The following is a 7,729-nucleotide window of genomic DNA, read 5'->3' as shown; positions in this document are numbered from 1 at the left end:
AGCAGCGTCCCCCACCCCATGAGCCCGGCCGGCCTGGCCACCCTGCTGGGCCACATGGTGCCACAGGTCAGCAGGGGTCTTCAGGCCCTGTGAGGAAGGTGTCTGGGCTGGTGGCCAGGCTGGGTGGGAGGGGTGGGGGCAGGTGGAGCGGGGTGGGCGATTGGGCGACCTCGACCCCTCAGCAGGCTGCACCAACCCTGGCTGGAGCTGCCACTGGCCTCTGCTTCCCTTCTCAGCAACTGTGACCTCAAGCAGCTGCTGCACCTGTTGGGTGTGGGTGAGCCGGCTCTTCTTTCCCTTCCAGGGGAGGAGTCAGCCCAGGAGTCAACTGCGAGGTCGGGGAGGGGATTAAGGAGCTGAGAACAGGAGACAGCAGAGGGGACAGACTGTCTTCAGGCACAGCTGGCACCTGGGGGAAGCTGCCTCCTCCCTCCCACCGCCCCCACCCCCGCTTGTTACTGGAAATGAGGAGAGCCTCCCAGGTCCCAGCAGAGCTGCTGCTGGTAAGTCCCTTCCCCAGTGGCCCCTCCACCCCTCACAGGCCCAGCTGTGCCAGCCCAGCCTGGGCCCCACTCCCGGCTCCTGCTTTAGGTGGTCTCCTGTGGCCTGAGGCCCTGGAGGTGGGCAGGGGTAGGCACCCAGGCCCAGAGGCTCTGCGCCTGTCTCCAGGCTTCCCTGCTGCCTGGGCTTTGTGGTGGGAGGCAGGGGTGCAGGTGAGGGGAGTCCTCCGCAATCAACCCCGGTTTATAGGAATTGGGGCCCCAATGCCCAGACTCATGGGCCTCCAAGGGAGCAGGTGGGAGGCCCTGCCCAGCCCACCTCCCTCTGAGCACGGATCTGAGGTCACACACACCTGGTTGGAAGTGACTTATCCTGTGACCCTCAGTGTCCTTACCTGCAAAAGGCAACAAAATTCCCTCTTCCTCCAAGTGGCTGAGAAAGGTAGAAAAACAGCGTAAGAGCAGCTGGTCCCAGCCCCGTGAGCACCGGCCGGGAACCCTCGGGCGGGATCCCATCGTACCATCGCTGCCCATGATCCAAGGAGACCATTTCAGAGAGGTTGAACAACACGCCAGGCTCAGGGCACGGGGCAGGCTTTAGCTTAGCCACAGCCAGCCGGCTGGTGAGCAGGGGCGGGGCGGCCGTGGGCCTGGAGAGTGGGGCTGACTTCTTTCTACCCCCTCCCAGAAGGAGAAAGCCCAAATTTTTAGGCACCACAGCAGCCCTTTTGGGCAACAGGCTTCCCTTTTTTTTTTTTTTGGAGACAGAGTCTTGCCCTGTCACCCAGGCTGGAGTGCAGTGGCGTGATCTCGGCTCACTGCAACCTCCGCCTCCCAGGTTCAAGCAATTCTCCTGCCTCAGTCTCCCGAGTAGATGGGACTATGCCCACCACCATGCCCGGCTAATTTTTGTATTTTTAGTAGAGACGACAGGGTTCCACCATGTTGGCCAAACTGGTCTGGAACTCCTGACCTCAGATGATCCACCCACCTTGGCCTCCCAAAGTGCTGGGATTACAGGTGTGAGCCATTGTAACCAACCCTCTTTTTTAAAAAAAAACCTTTTCAGTTCAGGGGTCCAAGTGCAGGTTTGTTATATAGGTAAGCCCGTGACATTGGGGTTTGTTGTACAGATTATTCCAGCACCCAGGTACTAAGTCTAGTACCCATTAGTTACTTTTCCTGATCGTCTTGCTCCTCCCAGCCTCCACCCTCTGACGGGCTCCAGGGTCGGCTGGTCTCTTCTACGCAGGTTCTTAGAAATATCAACTGAGACTGGGTGCGGTGGCTCACGTCTGTAATCCCAGCACTTTGGGAGGCTGAGGTGGGCGGATCACCTGAGGTCAGGAGTTTGAGACCAGCCTGGCCAACATGGCAAAACCCCACCTCTACTAAAAATATAAAAATTAGCCGGGCATGGTGGCACCTGTAATCCCAGCTACTCGGGAGGCTGAGGCAGGAGAACTGCTTGAACCTGGGAGGTGGAGGTTGCGGTGAGCTGAGGTCACATCACTGCACTCCAGCCTGGGTGACAGAGTGAGACTCCACCTCAAAAAAAAAAAAAAAAGATAAATACCCCTGATGGAATGCAAGGGGAAAGCTCCGCCGTGGCCCATCAATCCTGGCAGGTGCTCCATCCTCCCACCTGGGGACCCAGGTAGCAACTAGCCGAGCGAGCTCAGAAACTCCACGTCAAGGTGGCAAAGCAGCATCCGCCTGGGTCCCCTAAGGGAGTAGGGCTGCATAGACCGGGTGCACCCACCCTGGGCTGTTACAGAAGGAGAAATAAACTTCTCCACAAGCCACAGCTGCTATTGTTGGCTACTGTGCTGCAGCTGCTAAGCCTACCTTAACTAGTGCCAGTTACAAGAAACAGAAACTCATCTCAAACCAGCTTAAGTCAAATGGAGACTGAAATGCAAATTAAAACCACAAGAAGACACCACTCAATACCTATTAGGACGGCTACTATTTTTTAAAAAAAACAACAGAAAATAACAAGTGTTGGTGAAGATGTGGAGAAATTGGAATCCTGTGCACTCAATTTTTTTTTTTTTTGAGGCGGAGTCTCACTGTTGACCAGGCTGGAGTGCAGCGGCACTATCTCGGCCCACCACAACCTCCACCTCCTGGATTCAAGCGATTCTCATGCCTCAGCCTCCTGAGTAGCTGGGATTACAGGCATGCGCCACGATGGCCTGACTAATTTTTATATTTTTAGTAGAGACGGGGTTTCACCATGTTGGCCAGGCTGGTCTCAAACTCCTGACCTCAAGTGATCCACCCGCCTTGGCCTCCCAAAGTGCTGGGATTACAGGTGTGAGCCATGGCGCTTGGCCCTGTGCGCTCAATTTTGGTGGGAATGGAAAATGGTACAATTGCTGTGGAAAACAGTGTGGTGAGATGCTCCAAAAGTTAAACACAGAATTAGCGTATAACCCAGCACTTCTAAAAGAATTAAAAGCAGGGACTCAAAGAGATATATGTTCACCCATGTTCATAGCAGCATTATTCATTTGCAATAGCCAAAAGATAGAAGCAACCCTAGTGTCCATGGACGCATGAATGGATAAACTGTGGTCTATCCATATGGTGGAATATTATTCAGCCTTAAAAAAGGAAGGAAATTCTGACCTGTGCTATCACGTGGATGAACCTTGAAGACATCACACTAAGTGAAATCAGCCAGTCACACAAAGACACATACCATGTGATTCCACTCATGTGAGATCGTTAGATTTATAGAGACAGAAAATAGCATGGTGGTTGCCAGGGGCTGGGGTCCAGGGGAATGGGGAGCTAGTGTTAATTAATGGGGACAGCTTCAGTTTGGGAAGATTAGAATGTTCAGGAGTTGGAGAGCAATTGCGCAACAGTGGTTAATTACTTAATGCTACTGAACTGTACACTTGAAAATGGTTAAAATGGTAAATTTTATTATGTGTGTATATATACATATATCTTTACATAAATTATTTATTTTACATATGGGAAAAAAAGTTTAAAAAATACACTTTACCAAGGGAAAAAAACAGGTTAGACAAATATGGGAAAATAATAATAATTGTAGAATCTGGGTGATGTTCTATGGGGATTCATTACACCCTTCTGCCTATTTTTATGTATTTATTTTTTTGAGATGGAGTCTCGCTCTGTCACCCAGGCTGGAGTGCAGTGGTGCTATCTCGGTTCACTGCAAGCTCTGCCTCCTGGGTTCACGCCATTCTCCTGCCTCAGCCTCTCGAGTAGCTGGGACTACAGGCTCCCGCCACCACGCCCGGCTAATTTTTTTTGTATTTTTAGTAGAGACGGGGTTTCACTGTGTTAGCCAGGATGGTCTCGATCTCCTGACCTCGTGATCCACCTGCCTCTGCCTCCCAAAGTTCTGGGATTACAGGCATGAGCCACTGCACCGGGCCCCTTCTGCCTATTTTTTAAAAATATTTTCATGGGCCGGGCGCAGTGGCTTACGCCTGTAATCCCAGCACTTTAGGAGGCTGAGGTGGGCAGATCACCTGGGTCCAGGAGTTTGAGACCAGCCTGGCCAACATGGTGAAACCCCGTATCTACTAAAAATAAAAAAATTAGCTGGGCGTGGTGGCAGAAGCCTGTAGTCCCAGCTACTTGGCGGTGGCTGAAGCAAGAGAATTGCTTGAACCTGAGAGGTGGAGTTGCAGTGAGCTGAGATCACACCACTGCACTTCAGCCAGCCTGGGCGACAGAACAAGACTCGGTCTCAAAAAAAAATTTTTTTTTTCTTTTTTTTTTTTTTTTTCATAATAAAAACTAAAAACAAATAAGGGGAGGATGGAATGATTAGTCCTGCTTCTTCACTCCCTTGTAGTAGAATTATGCATTCACATCCTTGACTTGGGGCATAGCTATGGGACTTGCTTTGATCAGTGGGATGTCAGGGGATATGGAGTGAGTAGACTTGAACTGTGCTTGCACAATGAACTTGCTATCTTTCACTGCTGAAGTCGCCCTGGAAGGAACACGCCTCAGGTAGCTTGCTGGGCCAAGGTTGATAAAAAACATGTGAAGCAAACCTGGACCCAACTCACAGCCCAGATGCCAGCCAGCTAATCCAAGCCTGGATCTGGTGAATCCCCACAGACCCACAGAGATGTCAGCAAAAAAACAAATGCTTATTGTAGAATGCCACCAGGATTGCGGGGCTGCTTGTTACACAGTCTGATTATGGCAATCACTAACTGATACAGGGAGTTTCTCATAAAACCCAAGAGAAGCCACTAGTCAGTACTGTGACTGACAGTGGCACTCTGGTTAACCTAGGCAGAAAAGGAATTCAGTGGGTGTAACTGTTAGCATAGAATGGCCTGCATAGGGTATCGAGGCTGGATACTCACTGCGTGCTGTGACACAGTGCTGTCTGGCTCTGCCACAACCCTTGGGGACAATCCTAAATTACTCTTTTTATATTTTTTATTTTTTTTGAGATGGAGTCTTGCTGTGTCGCCCATGCTGGAGTGCAGTGACGTGATCTTGGCTCACTGTAACCTCCGCCTCCCAGGTTCAAGTGATTCTCCTGTCTCAGCGTCCTGAGTAGCTGGGATTATAGGTGTGCACCACCACACCTGACTAATTTTTGCATTTTTAGTAGAGACAGGGTTTCACCATGTTGGCCAGTCTTGTCTCAAACTCCTGGTCTCAAGTGATCCACCTGCCTCGGCCTCCCAAAATGCTGGGATTACAGGTGCGAGCCACCACACCTGACCCTAAATTACTCTTGAACTTGGCATCTCATCTTCACGATTAAACATTCAGGTGGAAGCATTTAATGTGATCACTTTGGTCACATTCCCAGGAGTCAGTTTTCAGAGCCTGGGAAAGGGAGCAGGGACCCGCAGGACGCTACCTCCAACGTAGAAAGGGTATTTGGACACCAAGCAACCAAAAGGGCAAATGTCTACCACTGGCAGGAATGCAGGCAGGGCTGAAGACAGGTGTGAGCTCTCGGCAGGAGTGGGAGGTGCTGCTCCTACCTCCTGCTGTTCCCCCATGTCCCCTCTGTTTTGAACTCAGAGCTTCAGACAAGAGCCCCCTCCTGCTGTCTGAAGGGCACCAGTGTGGCTGCCTGCTGCTCCCAGGTTCCACGTGCCTAGCTTCAGCCACCTGGAGGGAGACTGGTTCCTCTTCCTCATTCCAGTTCTGATTTCTGGAGCCAAGTGAATGCCATTCGGAGAAATGTCCCTCGGCTTCCACTGTCTCCAGGCAAAGCGTAGGAAGGAGCAGTTCCCAGAGGCCGAGAAGAGGACTCAGATAAGGCCACAGGTGTCTGCAGCCGTGTGGAGTCTGGTAGATGCAGGCGGAGACTTGCCTCTGACGTAGGGAGTTGTTGACATCCCAGCTAAGTCAGCCGAGAACAAAAAGCCAGCGAGGCAAACAACTCCAACTCACGGGATGGCTCGGGGGCTGGGGCGAGGCATGCAGAATACACCTGACTGATCCCAGCACAACTCACAGGGTGGCTGGAGGGTTATCCCAGCCCAACCCTAGGACAGCTGGAGGGCTGGGGAAAGGCATGCAGAGTATGCTGACCAATCCCAGCCCTGGACAGAGAGGTATGGAGAGGGCTATTGTGATACCCAACCTTGTTTTAACCTGAATTGACTCTCCCTTAGCTGAGAGAGCCAGACAGACTCCATCTTGGCTCGTTCACTTACAGCCCCTTACCCACTCCCTTCCTCAAGGACTTAACTTGTGCAAGCAGACTGCCAGCACATCCAAGGATGCAATTAACTGATAAGATACTGTGGCAAGTTATATCCGCAGTTCCTAGGAATTCGCCTGGTTGATAGCACCCAGAGCCCCCGCGTTTGTGTCCGGTTGATAACACCCAAAGCCCCGTGTCTATCACCTTGTAATAGATTTAAAGCCCCTGCACCTGGAACTGTTTGCTTTCCTGTAACCATTTATCCTTTTAACTTTTTTGTCTGCTTTGCTTCTGTAAGATTGTCTTAACTAGACTCCACCCCCTCCCCGCCCCTTTCTAAAACAAAGTATAAAAGAAAATCTGGCCCCTTCTTTGGGATGGAGAGAATTTTGAGCACTAGCTTGAATTCATCTCAGAGAGTGGCGTTTCTCTATAACTTGCTCGGTTACAACACTGTGAGGGAGGCAGATAGAGGAAGGAACACCCACGCCCCCAACTGCACTGTCCCCCACCCCCATGTTCTGCAGGTGCCTCCCACTGTGGGCTCCACAGAGGCAGAGGATGAGGGAGCCACTGATGCGCCCCTGTAAGGCAGCCTCCCTGAGCGAGCAGGAGCAGGTCAGGGGTGAGTGTGGAAGGATGACAGCCCAGGGCATCCTAGGCCCCTGGGGCAAGAGCAAGCTCCCTGTGCTTCCTGACCTCCGCCTCATTTGCCGATACACATGCTTATGTCAGGAGATACCTGGAGTCATCTCAACTCCTGTCCCCATTCTGCAGGTCCACAAGTCACCAGGTTCTATTCCCCTTCCCCTCCACATATCTCGGAGCTGTCACAGACTCTCCATGCCCCATTTCAGGGGTCTTGGCCCAGGCCTTGTCATGCCTTATCTGGACCAAGAGCAACGGTCCCCAACCAGCTCCACCCAGGTACCCCCTGCCCCATGCATGTCCCCCAGAGTTGCACCATGCCTGCTGGCACCTGCCCCCTCTCTTCACTGGTACTCCAGCAGCTGCAGAGGCAGGGCTGAACCCTGGGCCTGCTCTCAGGCCCCCACCTCCTGCTCATCCTCCACCTGGCCCGAGCCCTCCATGGCTGATTGCCTCTTGCCCACATCTTCCATGTCGATATTGCCTGAGACTGGAGGATGCATCAGAGCATGGGTCCTTGAGCCAGCTTAAAAATGGTGTGTGAGGCCGGGCATGGTGGTTCACGCCTGTAATCCCAGCACTTTGGGAGGCCGAGGTGGATGGATCACCTGAGGTCAGGAGCTTAAGACCAGCCTGGCCAACATGGTGAAACCCCATCTCTACTAAAAATACAAAAATTAGCCAGGTGTGGTGGCACATGCCTGGAATCCCAGCTACTCGGGAGGCTAAGGCAGGAGAATCGCTTGAACCTGGGAGGCAGAGGGTGCAGTGAGCCAAGATCGCACCATTGCACTCCAGCCTGGGCAACTGAGAGAGATTCTATCTCAAACAAACAAACAAACCCGGTGTGAGTCCAGCTTTGCCACTGAGCTTCCTCACATTCATTTCCTTCATTCACTCATTC

General features: G+C 52.2%; 1 pseudogene; it reads left to right on the top strand.

The window, feature by feature from the left end:
- The first annotated feature begins 6,738 nt into the window (after nt 1-6,738).
- Nucleotides 6,739-7,356, top strand: LOC129016898 (uncharacterized; annotated as a pseudogene).
- The last annotated feature ends 373 nt before the right edge of the window (nt 7,357-7,729 follow it).

The sequence above is a fragment of the Pongo pygmaeus genome, chromosome 19, assembly GCF_028885625.2.
Source record: "Pongo pygmaeus isolate AG05252 chromosome 19, NHGRI_mPonPyg2-v2.0_pri, whole genome shotgun sequence".
Lineage (NCBI taxonomy): Eukaryota > Metazoa > Chordata > Mammalia > Primates > Hominidae > Pongo > Pongo pygmaeus.
Note: the sequence above shows the minus strand (reverse complement) of the source record. Positions and strands in the feature narration are given on the sequence as shown.